This window comes from Epinephelus lanceolatus, chromosome 20 (assembly GCF_041903045.1).
Source record: "Epinephelus lanceolatus isolate andai-2023 chromosome 20, ASM4190304v1, whole genome shotgun sequence".
Lineage (NCBI taxonomy): Eukaryota > Metazoa > Chordata > Actinopteri > Perciformes > Serranidae > Epinephelus > Epinephelus lanceolatus.
The window spans coordinates 29,744,030-29,758,456 of NC_135753.1; the positions used below are offsets into that span (position 1 = coordinate 29,744,030).

The 14,427-nt window shown below is 40.9% G+C and overlaps 1 protein-coding gene across 1 annotated transcript in view; it reads left to right on the forward strand.

The window, feature by feature from the left end:
- Window positions 1-8,928: 8,928 nt before the first annotated feature.
- The window catches only part of olfm3a (olfactomedin 3a), a 67,905-nt gene continuing 62,406 nt past the window's right edge, over window positions 8,929-14,427 (forward strand). Inside the window, exon 1 of the mRNA XM_078162775.1 lies at window positions 8,929-8,976. The gene's annotated coding sequence lies outside the window, so the exon portion shown is untranslated. The remainder of the gene's footprint in view (window positions 8,977-14,427) is intronic.

Sequence of the window (14,427 nt, forward strand, 5' to 3'; positions counted from 1 at the left end):
TGATTAATTCTGCAAAGAAAAACTGCGTGTCTGGCTCACAGGATGTAGACTGTCACGGGCTGCTTATCTTAGACCTGCTTTCTAAATCCCCGTCTCTACATGAAACTAGCCTCGTACAGCCTCCATACTTCATTTTAGGCCTGATTTCCTTAGTGCGGAATTATGATAGAGTTCATTCTATGGATTTATAAAGAGAACTGGATGCACCTTTAGAGACAGGGCGCCATTAATTCCTAAGAAAGTTGCTCAGTTGTGCATGAAGCCAAAAAAGTTTGACATCCTGGGTATAAAATTAGCCGCATCTTCCGCATCACTGGCCCCACAGAACAAGCACACTGAGACTTTTCCCGAGTGGCCAACTTCTGGTTTAGCCTGCCCCTAATTTGAGTCAGGATAAAGTGATGTAATCCTGCAGCTCTTGCAGACTTTCAAAATGTTATCAGACCAAATGGTCGGGCGCTATCTTATGAGGTATGCGCTCCGTTATCACTGTTACCAAAGTGTACACGCACAGTCAAATAAGAGATGGTTTACAAGTCAGGGTATGTGAGTGGACGTAGTGCATTTGGGTCTGTCATCCACCCTTGGTGAATGGTAAAACGGACCTGTACTTGCGTAGCACCTTTCTAGCTTTCTACACGAGTCACATTCACACACACATTCAAGGCTACCATGCAAGGTGCCACCTGCTACTCAGTTTTTAACACACTCACACACTGATGGAACAGCCATTGGGAGCAATTTGGGGTTCTGTATCTTGCTCAAGGATACTCGACGTGCACTGGAGGAGCCGGGGATCGAACCGCTGATCTTCCTGCTCTACTTTCTGAGGTAGTCAATGGATCTATGTTGTTTATTGTGTTAGTCCAAATGCTTGCTTGAACAGGGAGGCACAGGTAACAGAGTCACGCCAAAATGTCAACTTCACATTCTCTATTTGTGGATTATCGGTCTATGACGAGAGAGAGATAGAGAGCTCCAAGGCATGAGCAGATGACAGAGAAAATGATGTGATAATCTTTTTTAACTTAACTTGACGCTGACACGTTTCATTTTCTTTTCTCAAGCAGTTATTTATATCATATTGCCTGTAATGGTGTAATGGTGCCTGTTGTAGATGTGCTTCATCATGACCATATCATTACATATTATCATTATCATTATTGTGATAATCTGGCAACCCCGCCTCTTGCCCAGTGACAGCTGGGATAGGCTCCAGCCCCCCCGCGTGACCCCTAACAGCATAAGCAGTTATGGAAAATAAATGAATGAATGATGATGATAACTGATGATCATTAGCTGTTTTGGTGTGGCCTCCAGCACTTGATGCCCTGCTTCATGCATGTGTAAGTAGCAGCGGCGCTGTGGTCGGTACCGCTAACTTCCTGGAGTGTCCACTGGTTGCCTGGCAACTGCTCCCAGCCAAGAAATAGTCCTGTGCGAACCTCTGTCAACTCACCGGTGAAACAGCCGAGACATTAAGTGTAAAGTAGTGAGCCTAAGAGTTGCTGGTTGGCGGATTTTGTCACCTACCAGGCTCAATGCTAATCGTAGCTAACCAGCTTTAGTGTGCAGACATGAGGGTGGTATCAATCTTTCATCCAACTCCCAGCAAGAAAGTGAATAAGTCAATTTGCTGCAACGTCAAACGCCTGCTTCAGGTTTTCATCTCAGCCTCTGTATTTTAAGAATTATATTGAATTCATCCTGAGTGTCGAGAGTATTTCTAATTAGGCTCTGATTCTATTACAACAGATTGTTACAGCCAGATCACTGCAACCCTGCAACTCCCATTCTCTCCTTGAAATTATAAAGAAGAAAAAAAGAGGCCTAATTAGTATTCAGTCCTGCCGAGCCTCCTTGAAACAAATGTTAGCAATGGCCTGTGTCACTTCAAAGGATTGACCACAGCAAAACCTTTTATTTTCTCCTCCAAGAGTGCAAAAGAAATCCACATAATAACAACTGACAAGTCTGCGCTGAGCGGCAGAAGAAATGGACTTTGTATTTTCTTTTATCTTTCTTTCTTTGGAGTGGGGGTCTTTGGAGTGGGGGTCTTTGTAGAGAAGCGACCAAAGAGAATACTCATGTGGAACCACACACACAAGAAAAACAATCAAGAAATCCTCCCCGTGGCTTCAGAAGAGAATTCAGCTCCACACTCATGTTACTTTCAACTTGCTTTTGAGTCCTTTAAAACAAATACTGTGTTTGTCTCAGGAGTGTTCTTGCATCCTTAATGGGTCTTTTTACATATTCAGGATGTACAATTTATTTAAATGAAGCAATCAAACTTCTTTGAGTTGTTGTGGAAGATCATAGTAATAATCTCCTACATTATCATATAAATAAGTGACAGCTCGCAGGAAGTGATGCTTTCTTTATACTATTCTGGACTGTTCAGAATAAATAGAAGAAGAAGAAGCCAACATGAGTGAACAGACAGAGTGCCAAGATGTAGTTTTATGTCCTTTAATGGCCACCATCCAGATCACAGTGACCAGTTTGACAAAGTTTAGTCAAAACCTAAGACTACAGCTTTGTTTATACTCCATTTATGCACTGACCTAAATCGAGCTCTGTTATACTGACTGTAACCACTGACTGTTTTAGTTGTGTGTTCAGTATGTACATAATTACAGGCCCATCACTCCCAGGGACCATTTAGTGTTCAGCAACACTCCCTGTTGCCCCAACATAGATGAGAGAAAAAACATTTGCTGCTGTCCAAATTGCACTATCCTCTGGATCAGAGGATATGAGAGGATTACGCAGCACCCCGGGGAGCACACAGGGTCCTGGCAGTCACACTGGGCTTTAAGTGCAGCTGAAATACTCATCTGAGACAAGAGAGCAGCAATCCTCCATTTGGACCCACCGGAGGAACAATCACCTCGAGACACAGAGACATGGTGTGCGGCCTTTTAACAGAAAGTGTCTCAGGTCAAAGTTGATTTCACATGTCACACAGGTCAAAATGTGTCTGACATCGGGATAAAAACTAGCTTTAGTGACTTAGGCTCAGATTTATACAGCTTTACGTACATTAATGCTTCACTGATTTCACATTTGGGTGGCCATATTCAATCGAGGCTTGATTTTTAGAAACTTAACAGTTAAACTGACCATTATAGAGCATTTGAAGCAAAAATCTTACATCAGGGGTTGTCAAAGTTTGGATGACTGAGTGCCATTTTTTAGGAGCCAGCATATGATTGAGGACTGCACAGAAGAAATGCATGCACGATTACTTTTTTATGACATTTTTATGACATATTACACTATGACATTTTCATAAGATACTATATTATGAGTTTTTTTATGACCTGGGCTACTATCGATATTGACAATGATATGGCCTATGTAACACTCACATTACTGCATTTAATATGATAATAAACAACAGTTAGTTCCGACTAGGGCGGCATGGTGGTGCAAGAGGGTTCCTAGTTCGAACCCTGGGGTGTGGGAGCCCTTCTGTGTGGAGTCTGCATGTTCTCCCTGTGTCAGTGTGGGTTTCCTCCAGGTACTCCAGCTTCCTCCCACAGTCCAAAGACATGCAGGTTAATTGGTGACTCTAAATTGTCCGTAGGTGTGAATGTGAGTGTGAATGGTTGTCTGTCTCTATGTGTCAGCCCTGTGATGGTCTGGTGACCTGTCCAGGGTGTACCCTGCCTCTCGCCCAGTGTCAGCTGGGATAGGCTCCAGCCCCCCTGCGACCCCTAACAGGATAAAGCCTGATTTATGGTCCTGCAGCGTACCTACGACGTACCTACGCCGTTGCCGTGACGCCATCGTGAACCCTTCAAACTTCTCCGTCACTCCATTTCGTCGCGGTGCAATTCACTGCCAGATCGGTAGGGGGCTGCGTTCCTTTCCTGAATGGTTATCGTTGTCTCTAGTTGATTCTTTGTTTAGCTTCCGGCTTTTCCGGTCACAGTGAACAATGACGACTGAGAGAGAGAGAATCTTGCTGGAGTTGGAGAAAGTATGTTAATACTGCAACATCTGCATCACAACAGAAGATGTTTAAAGATGGCGGGGATGGTGCAATCTGGAAATACGGAACTGGAAATGCGTTGCTACCAAGCAAACCAATCACAGCCCTCTCGGTCTGCGCTGGGTCTGCGTCGCCTCGACGTGTAGTTACATTTTTTGGGAGGTGCCTCCTGCGTAGCCACGTACCCTACGATGTAGGTACGTCGTTGATTTAACGCAGGACCATAAATCAGGCTTTAGTGGTTACAGAAAATGAATGAATGAATAGTTCTGACCAAGCAATCTGATTGGAGAAGAAACATTCCATGAGTGCTAATATTCAGTATAACAGCACTGGGACTTTAAACTCTGCATGTATCACTCCAATTTACAGGTGTTCTGAACCGTTAATCACATTAACCTTTAATTAGCCTACATTAGGGGGTTGTGGTGACAACAAAAGAAGAAGAACATCTTTCCACAAGTAACATTTGGGTTAAATAATGAAGGGTAGCCAGAAAAGGACAAAGGGAAGGAAAGAAGCCTGAACACTTCACTGTGGTAAGTGTCGACTTACACAGGTCATCCATGGAGGGGACAATTTGAACATATTTGAATATTGAGAGGGTTGCCTCCTCCCTAATATATATTATTATTGTGGCCTAGCATTACTGGGTCGAGAGCACCTCATACAGTAAATACAGTGACAAGATGTAATTGATAAAAGCATCACAAAAAGTTACAATTTCTTGTGTTAGATACATTGAAACACAAGTCTAAAGCCATGCTAGCAGCTCTTTGGGACTGTATTTATAGGTGGTGCTTTATGCTAATGCCAACATGCTAATATGCTCACAATGACAATGCTAACATGATGATGTTTATCAGGTATAATGTTTACCATGTGAACCATGTCAGCTGGAATTTGCTGATCAGCGCTACACACAAACTACAGCTGTGAGGCTGATGGGAATGTCATTAGTTTTGCAGGTATTTGGTCAAGTATTGGACAGATAAAAATTCTGTCCTGACAATGAAAAGTTTAAATCACCAAAGTTATTACAATTAAGGGACATTTCACAACAGTCAATCTAATAGTTGTTGAGATATTCTAGTCTGGGCCAAAGTGGTGGACTGGATCAACTTCCTGATATGAGTCATGCTGCTGGCATGCTAAAAAGATATTACTGAGAAAAACAAAGAATATATTTCTTCTTCACATACTTAAGATCAAAACATAAACATATTCACTCAGATGTCAGCTCTTTAAAATATTTGCAGGTGTGGGTCCTTGAACTCTGCCTATGCAGCTTAGTTTTCTCTGTCGACCATGTGAGGGTGCGTTTGGTGGTAAAAACAGGTTAATAATTCACATTCTGCAGCGAGAGGCTTTCCTCAGCTTTCAAGGTATTTTTTTTAACAGGTGAAATATTTGTCAGGGCCTCAAAAAGCCTGGAATTAAAAGTTTGGTTTTATTTGCATTTATTTTTCTAATTGATTAATGTCATTACTAAATTAAACTTGACTGAATAAATTAGTCGAGAGACTGAACTTGGAAAACAGCTTTTGACATTGTCTTTGAATATTGATATTTGTAGCTAGTGTGGCTTGTTATAAAGGCAGTGCTGAGATTAATGTCTGGTTTCTACCATATCCTACAGACCACCTAAACTATATTTTTCTTTTTTTCAGAATCCTAATGTCACCTTTTCAAGAGGTAATTTTGGCCATTTGCAATTAGCGATTAAGAGGGGCTTAAAAAAAGCCTAAATGTCAGCAGCAAATACACACAGCCCGCAGAGCTTTTATGTCGGGCGCTGATGGCTTACTGAGGCACACCAGGAAAGTATATTGGAAAATTAATTAAATGTTTTGTATTACTCAATTATCATAATTTTGTTTTCAAGTAGAACAAGAATAATGTTCTTTATGACGTTCCCCAAATAAATGCAATTTAGTTAAAAGGGCTTTAATTGAATATATTTGGAAGACTGTGAGTTGTCAGAGTCAGAACAGTCACAACAGCGAGCTCTGATCGGCCGACTGTAGCAGTGGCTCCTCTGGTTCAAACAAGGTGAAACAGCTGAGTGGAGGCTTTCAAGCTTTAATGCAAACAACTTTCTCTGGTCGTAATCAGGGCCAGTGTTGAACTGTGGTGCTGCTGGCCAGAGTTAGACTGAACTTACGTCAAAAGAGGTGGGTTTTTGATATATAAAACAGTGTCTTTTAATGTCTTTCTTCAACATAGGATGACTTTAACTCCTCTAATAGAGCTCTAATGTTGCCTCAAACTCCACCAACCCCCTTTCAGCATCCTCAAAATACTAAAACCTAGTATTATGAACAATAATTTATCCACCTCATTCATATATACTTGATCCCTCTTCACATTTGTAGCATCTCTCTACCTGACAGATGGGTTATCGCCACATGTGCACTTCATTTTTACTATTCTTATAAGACTCACCAACCCAAAGCCGTGCATTAAACATGCAGGCAGAGTGCTCGGTCAGCACAGATAGGGATTGAGTGGCAATCATTTTAAAGCACGATCCTGGCTCTCAGCTCTGCGCAGCCCTTCAGACAGGACCCTGGGAAATCTGCTCGATACACTGACTGGCTGGGAAGCACCAGGGAATGATCTTCTTTCTTGACTCCAACCCCTCTGTTACAGTCACATCCATTCTCAGCGATATGTGTGTATAGGATGCAAGATGCTCTAAGCTATTTTTGTGATTCAGTTAATTAGCAACCCCAGCAGCCTGATGTTAATGTATTCTCTATAGAGGAGACAAAGGCGCTGATCAACTGGTGTAGGGAGCCAGGGCGCTGAAATTACTTTCATAACAATTGACAATTACATTTGTATATGTCAGTGGCACATATCTGCTCTGGGACTGTACAAGTTTTCCACTGTTTCGGCTCTGTAGAGGCCCTCAGTCCAGACTCATGTACGGTAGGATCAAGGCTCTAATCAGGCATCTGAGAAGCAGATTATTTATACACCTTTCTCAGAAAAGAGAAAACAGAAATATGAGGCAGATGTCAAAATCACTGTTATAGTCGGGCTAACAGCCTCATCACATTCCAGGGGCATCATCAGCAAAACGGTGGATAAAAGCCCGTCAAACACTAAGGTAGTTCGGATTTTCTAGGATTTAAGTGGATATGCAATTGTGCTAAAACAATTTCCCTCTTGGTAAATCAGCCACCTGAGGTTTTTGTTTTATACGGGAGCAAATTCTTTAACTTAAAACACTATGAAGCCTCAGCTAAACACAAATAAACCTTTATCCACAAGGAGGTGAAGCGCTAAATACAGTTTAACTTTATATCAATTTATGTCAAGAAAAAAAAGTCTAATTAAAAAAAGTAGTCATCCATCATTTCTAAAACAAGCAACTCCAAAGATAGTTGAATATAGTCTATATAATGGGTTGTAATAAAATAATTAAAGTCTAGTTAGTTGGATAACGTGCCTGTCACAAAATATATGGGAAAAGAAATATGTGTGAATTTAATTAATTACCTCTGATCTGACCTACAACGTCAACAAGATTTGGGGTAGCAGGAGCTATTTGATAGCACAGACAGGCTGAGAACAGGCTGGCAAATTGCTAGGACAGTTTTGGAGCTCCTTTTTAGATCCATAAAATTCCTTGGATGTGAAGGCCTTCCATTGCGGCTGTATAGCCATTGAGATGGAGTTTAGTGCAGCTAATGATGGAGTGGATGTCGAGTATAGATATGATTTGCTCAAGGCATCTGAGTGTCTTCAGCGAAGAGACTGGATGTTCAGCCCCATTGAAAATGAAATATTGGAAATTTTGGTGCATACAGTCCAGAAAGAAATTGTGTCTGAGGTGGGGGAGCATGTATACTTAAACCCAATGGTTCCTAACTGGTCCGGATTTCTCCTTTGTCATTGGTTCAAGGTCCACACAGTTAAATATTCAGAGTCATACTTGTGTTTGGCCATGTTGTTGAGCTAGTTTGCTGTCTAAATAGCTGTCATTTAGTCACTCACTTTACAACAGGAAACTGCACTTCAAAATAAAGGCCAGAAATTCACTGCATTATAAAATGAAGTGTGGTTTTTTTGTTTTTTTTTAACAAACTTGACACATTTGGAAGTCACTTGCAGTCCATGCAGTTACACCTCCAAAACACAAGTGGGCGACGGAGGTTTCTCTCAAGTGTTGTAAAGTTTAGTTGATTCAAAATACACACATTAAACATGGCTTAATAGAGAAAGTTTCAAACACAAGTACACAAATCAGCTTCACTCTTACTCGCAGCATTCACAGACAAACACTTGTCTTTATCTGGACACATTTACCCCACAAATTCAATGTGCTAAAATTTTTAGCACAAGCCTATGGTATTTTACATTATATAAATTAGCCTAGCAGCTAGCAGACTTCTTTCTACTGATATGAAGCCAGGGACAACAGCAACATTTAACAGTGGTAATGTTAGAAAATTTGGCTCCATTACAACTCACAAGGTTCACTGACAAAACAACTGTCTTGTACTAAACACGTTTTCCAAACAAATATAACATGCTAACGTTACTAGCACAAGTCTATGGCATTTTACATTGTATAGATTAGCCTAGCGACGATGGAGATTTCCTCTGCTCATATGAAGCCAGGAGAAATCACACACAAGAATTAAAATGCTATTTTTGTGGAGGCTTTATTGTCTTCACAATTTATTGTTTCTTATCTGTGAAATTAAAGTAAATACAAGCTTTGTTTCCACTGAGGGAAATGGTTTCAGCTTACAGGAGGTCTGAGAGAACGCTGTTAAGAACTACACTCACAGAGCTGACTTGAACGCATCGTGGATTCACACCACCACATCAGTAGATGGCGCTCGCGCGTTCCTGTTGATCCGTACTTTCTCTCCAGGCTCTACTCAGCGCGAACAAGAAACAAAATGGCGCCGGCCATATTATGATGTTAATCCTTCTTGTGTGTCTTCATTGATCCACAGGTAAATTAAAAACTCCTTCTAAACTCTCTAGTTTATGCTCACTCAAAGGGAAATGAATAAGAAACTGTTTTTCTGTGTTGTACGATGACTGTGACGTATATAAAATATTATGCTGTGTGGTTAATTGTGTGTATCTGCTCAGACTTATAAACAACCCATCATGCTAGTTTGCCTGCTTCCAGTGGTAAAGCACAGTTGTAGATGTAATCCTGTAGGTCTCATAGCAATGATTTGAGATTAGAGTTGCCACCCGTCCCGTTTTTCCCAGAATTGTTCTCTTTTTTCATCAGCTGTCCCGGGAAAAAAAATCTCTCCCGGGACACAATTTGTCCCGTTTTTTGGGGAAAATGCAGCAGCAGCAGGCCAAGGAGTCCATCCAGAACGACGCACAGTGCGTCCAAATTAACACCTGTTCTTCTCTATGGTTTTTCTCCGCGACCGTGCGTCATAGCAAGAAGCCACGCATATCACGTGAAACAGCGGAATCGTAGCTTTCCGAATGTTTTCACAGCGAAAAAAATGATAAAGTTACACTGAAATGATGTATGACAAAGCTTTCATACAGCTTTGCACACACATTATTCTTGGATGGATTACTCGCGAATGCAGGCTCGCACAGAAACGCCACGCATATCACCTGAAAGCGCAGGAGCAGAGCTTTCCAATGATACCACACACATCATTGTACTGTCATCCCATCACGCTATAAATACAGATCGTCTACAAAATAAAAACCTGACGAATTTCTTTACAACCCATGACACAGATCTTGTTATCAGTCACTTCATATAATGAGGAATATCGTATCTTACCACGTCTTAGGCTTGCATGTGTTTCTCCCTGTCTATCCACATTTGTAGTCCGGCTTTCAAGACGCAAATATCTCCATATTGTCCAGTTGACACTCCATTAAACTTTGTATGACAAGACCAGCCACTTCACCTTTGCACACCCAGACAACTGCAGCCTAATTATGCATGCATGACAGGGCCGTAGTCACCATATACATTGAGGGGGACACGTGCCCCCCCCCCCCCCCCCCCCCCCCCCTTTTTAACTGCAAACAAAGTGGCAAATATTATCTTGGAGGACATCATTGCACTTGACTATTTTTCTATGATCTTAAATGTAAATATTGCATGTTTCTTTCAGATAAAACACATTTTTGACTTGTGAATGAGTCAATGGAATTTTTTGCAATAATGAAAAAATACTGGCAATCATGTCCGCCTGGCACAAACCACATGTTTTGGACAGCTGTGAAGTGACAGAATGTCCCACCATCATGGTTCTTATATTGCCAGATTCCAGAGAGTCTCCCCTCTTCATATATGGCAGTATATGTCTTCTTCCAACTTGCTATGGTGAGATACATGTAAAAATGTAAGAATTTAGTAACACGGATTTGTTTTTTTCATTGATATAAAAATTAATATAAAATACAGGCACATAGAAGGACATGGAATGATGGCAAATCTGGTCTCCTATGTCCGAATTTCATGTTCATTGGTCAGTCTGAACTGGTAATAATGGCCGAGCCCTCCGCCTCAAACATTTGGTCGAGTGTCCCTTTTTTTCACAAATCCAAGGTGGCAACCCTATTTGAGATAAGTAAATGTGTTTTCATGTTGCTAAAATTGTATTATCACTTAGGTGACTTAAGTGTTAGCTCTTGTTTAGAGTCACTTTATATTTATTGTTTAAATTGTTGTTAAGCTGCTGACACTGTCATGTTTAGAGTTTACTGTGCACAGCAGAGTTGAACAGGTAATGTTAGCACAAGGGTCATGATGCAGTCATGTCCATATATTTTGTTTTATTGTAAATTTGATATTTTGGTTTTCATAAATGTATGTTTCAGTACTTTGACAAATTTTGTTTATATTGCTAATTATTAACCTTTTATTTACACTTGTTTTGCAATTTTTTATATTTTATTTTGCACATAGTTTGCTTTTTTGTCAGTATTAGTGCATCTGACTCGCAGTTGTGGGTCAGTGTTTATATGAAGTGTTTTTCTACACTGATGCTGAGAGTGAGTTGGATGAAAATCTTTTTGCTAGTGTCAGAAATAAAATGGTGCTGGCTTGTTTAAGACGTTAATCCATTATGTGTCTGTTCATTGATCCACAGCCAGTGCACCGCCGATCCACAGTGCTATTTAGCCTGTGCATCACACGTTGCCGGCCCACATACCCCTCATCACATATTGATGTATTGGTCATGGACTCTCCACATCCACATACAAAGTGCAAGGTGATGTTCTGGGACACTGTGTCAAGTTCTGCCTGTTATATTGTTTTCTTTCAAAATACACTTCCATTTTCACAGGAAATAAACACACTACTTTATTTCCTTTAACAAACACACATGGTTGGGTTTAGGCAACAAAAACACGTGGATAGGTTTAGGAAGAAAGAACCGGGTTTGGATTTAGAATCTTACGGGACGCGACTACTGCTCCCTCGAGTGAAAGTCAATGTTTGTTCGCATATTTCCCTAAATTTCTATAAGAAAAAGTAAATAATAAATCATTATCCTTATATAATAATGGTTTCCCGATTGTTAGTCATTAGTATCATCTCTTCCTGCAGTAGATCATCAAGTAGTACTATGAATATTCCAGCCCCTGCAGTATTAATCATGTGATAGATGGGGACTGTCAGAGGAGAGGCATGTAGGAGTTTTCTGAATCCATTGTTGCAGGCAGAGTGGACTCCAGGCATCAGTCACTCTCAGAACATCTTTGCAGAAAAACCTCGGACTGCTATTAATGATTCAGTGGACACAATGACACCCCTGTGGTAGCGCTGAACTGGTACCTAGTGTATACGTTCTTGTTCTGTGTTTGCCTTTCCAAATCCTCAAGTGGACTTCAAGGCCATATTTAAAAGGGGAGATAAAGAAGTGGAGGCAGTGATCAGAGAGGCACAGCAAGTGATTGTGAACAAGCCCTAAGGCGCATGCCAAGGCTCCCTTCGTTAGAAAACCTGAGAGACTGTCAACAGCAGATCCACGGGGACCCATAACAAAGCTCACCCCATGAAATGCTTCAAAGACACGCTCTCATTTGAATAAGTTCAGATGAGCCCCGTTCTGCACTCTCCCATCCTGAGCACGAGGTATTGTATCCGTGCATGGCAATGAATCCTGAACAGGACAACAGGCTCTCTGACCTCCCTACCAATAAATTCTAGTGCATCTCCTGGGAGGTAGTGAGCCGGTGAGCTCTTAAATAGCAGGTAAGGGACAAGCGTGAAGATTGTGTTTACCAGCCAAGGACAAGGGAGGCAAATCTCACAGGGCGGGGAAGACACCGTACAATAGATCTTGGCAGCACCTGTTAAAACATTTAACAGGTAGACTTTTCAGAAGCCATTTCTTTACACGAAAAGGAAGAGGGGATCTCAGGAAAATGAAGGAAAAGGGGAATGAGGCAACACAAGGCGGGGATAGATCTCTATGTTCATATTTAATTAATAGCATTAAGACAAACAGATCAGGCTACATGGAGGAAAGCTGCATCATACTAAAACAACACCTTAAAGCCATTCTCCTGATAATAATTTAATAATACTGCTTCAGTTAAACTGGCACCTGCCTGGTGTGGGTGTATTATAAAAGACAAAATATTGAGTTAGGGTGGTGATGGATTTTGAAGCAGACCTTGCCTGTCTCTGTGTGAGCAGCTGCATAATTGATTCTGTGAATTATTAATTCCTTGAAAATGCTGGTGTTAGCTGGATGGGCAATTACCACTGTATGTGTTTATAATGTGTGTAAGCATGCATTAATCCAGTATTCCTTTTCTTCTTTTGTGGCTCTCTCAGTTTTTATTTCATAGTGTTAGGCAAGATAAGTCAGGGTTTAAACGGTAAATACTTTATGAGCAGTGGAACCCAGTTCTGGTTGGTTTGGTAACAGCACAGTCTTACATTTCACATCCCCATTTTCCAGCTTCACTTGAAAGTACTCATTCAATCTCTCCTGCTTTATACTTAATCACATTTTCATGTCACTGTTTTAAAACCTTCCGACAACTACACATTCTCATACTGTGCCACTTCCACTGTCACTGAAGTATTCTTGTTTTTAAAAGTCCCTGAGTGCCTATAGTTACGTGCTCTTTGGTAGTTGAGTGTGGTGTGTTGCACTGATATAATGCACAGAAAGTGTGTTTTCATAAGCATTCTTTGAGTTTGCACATAAAAAACCTGAGTGGTATAACGCTTGAATTTAAAATGTTTTTATGCTGCACCAAGGTGGAAAAGTTACTATGTTCATATTTGAATAACAGTAGTGGATAGTGGGCGGAAGCCAAATTAAGTTGTATTTTCTTTTGATGATTTTCTGGGACTTTAGTTTTGCTCTATGAACTTGATCTGACCAAAAATAAAATAGACGTGAACATGAATCATCTGCAGTGGTGGAAAGTAACTCACGTTATGTACTTAAATATACATTTTGGGAACTTAGATGTTATTCAACATTTGAAGTTAGTCACTACCTTTCAGAGACTTTTCAGATAAACCCTAAAAAACATATGATGAGATGCATTTAATAAATTGTAGGGTGATTTTGTCGAAATGCGGCACTTGGGCAGTGACTTGGAAAATTAGACACCAATGAAAAAAGCTGTCCTTTAACGTAGGCATGACACGTGGCTGGTTGCCGATATAGTTAAAGGGCGGCCTGCGTTGTAAGGGGGAAACACAGCAGGACAAAATTGAAAGTAAGGGGGCGAAAGTCTGAGTGGGGCAGGCAGGAGAGGTGGTGGATGGGTCCAACAAACATGGACTATCACCTGGGAGAGCAGTGTTTGTGTCCCTTAAGATTATAAAGCCAAACCCTGTTCTTTTATCCTGAATCCAACCACGTGTTGAAGGGAAAAAAGTCAATTTGTGTTTTTGTACTGATGTAGTATGTTTATTTTGAAGGAGACTGTATGTAAATGGAAAATTTCCTATGAAAACAGAAGTGTATCTTGAAAGAAGACAATGCAACAGGCGGAACTTGACACGGCATCCCAGAGTGTCAACATGTCGTATCTGGACGTGGAGAGTCTATGACCAAACGTTGATATGTGACGAGTAGGGATGCTGCGATCTGGATCGCGGATCAAAAATATGCTGCGATCCAGCCAAAAAACGTGGACTGGATCGGATCGCACTGCAGGGGAAAAGTGCGATACTAGCACTCCATTCCACAAATCTGCTCCAGCTTTTCCATCTAGCACTTCATTGTAACACACGAAGAAGAGAAGAGAGGAGAGTGGGAGGGGGAGGTCACGTGGTAACAACAACTGGGTGAAAAACAGTGAGAATAGTTGAAAAAAATGTCAGCAATGTGGCAGTACTTTATTCTGAAAAGCGAAAAAGACGGAACGGCTGAATGCAAAACGTGTCTTAAACGTATAAACATGTAAAAATTTAAATATCTAATAAATGGCTC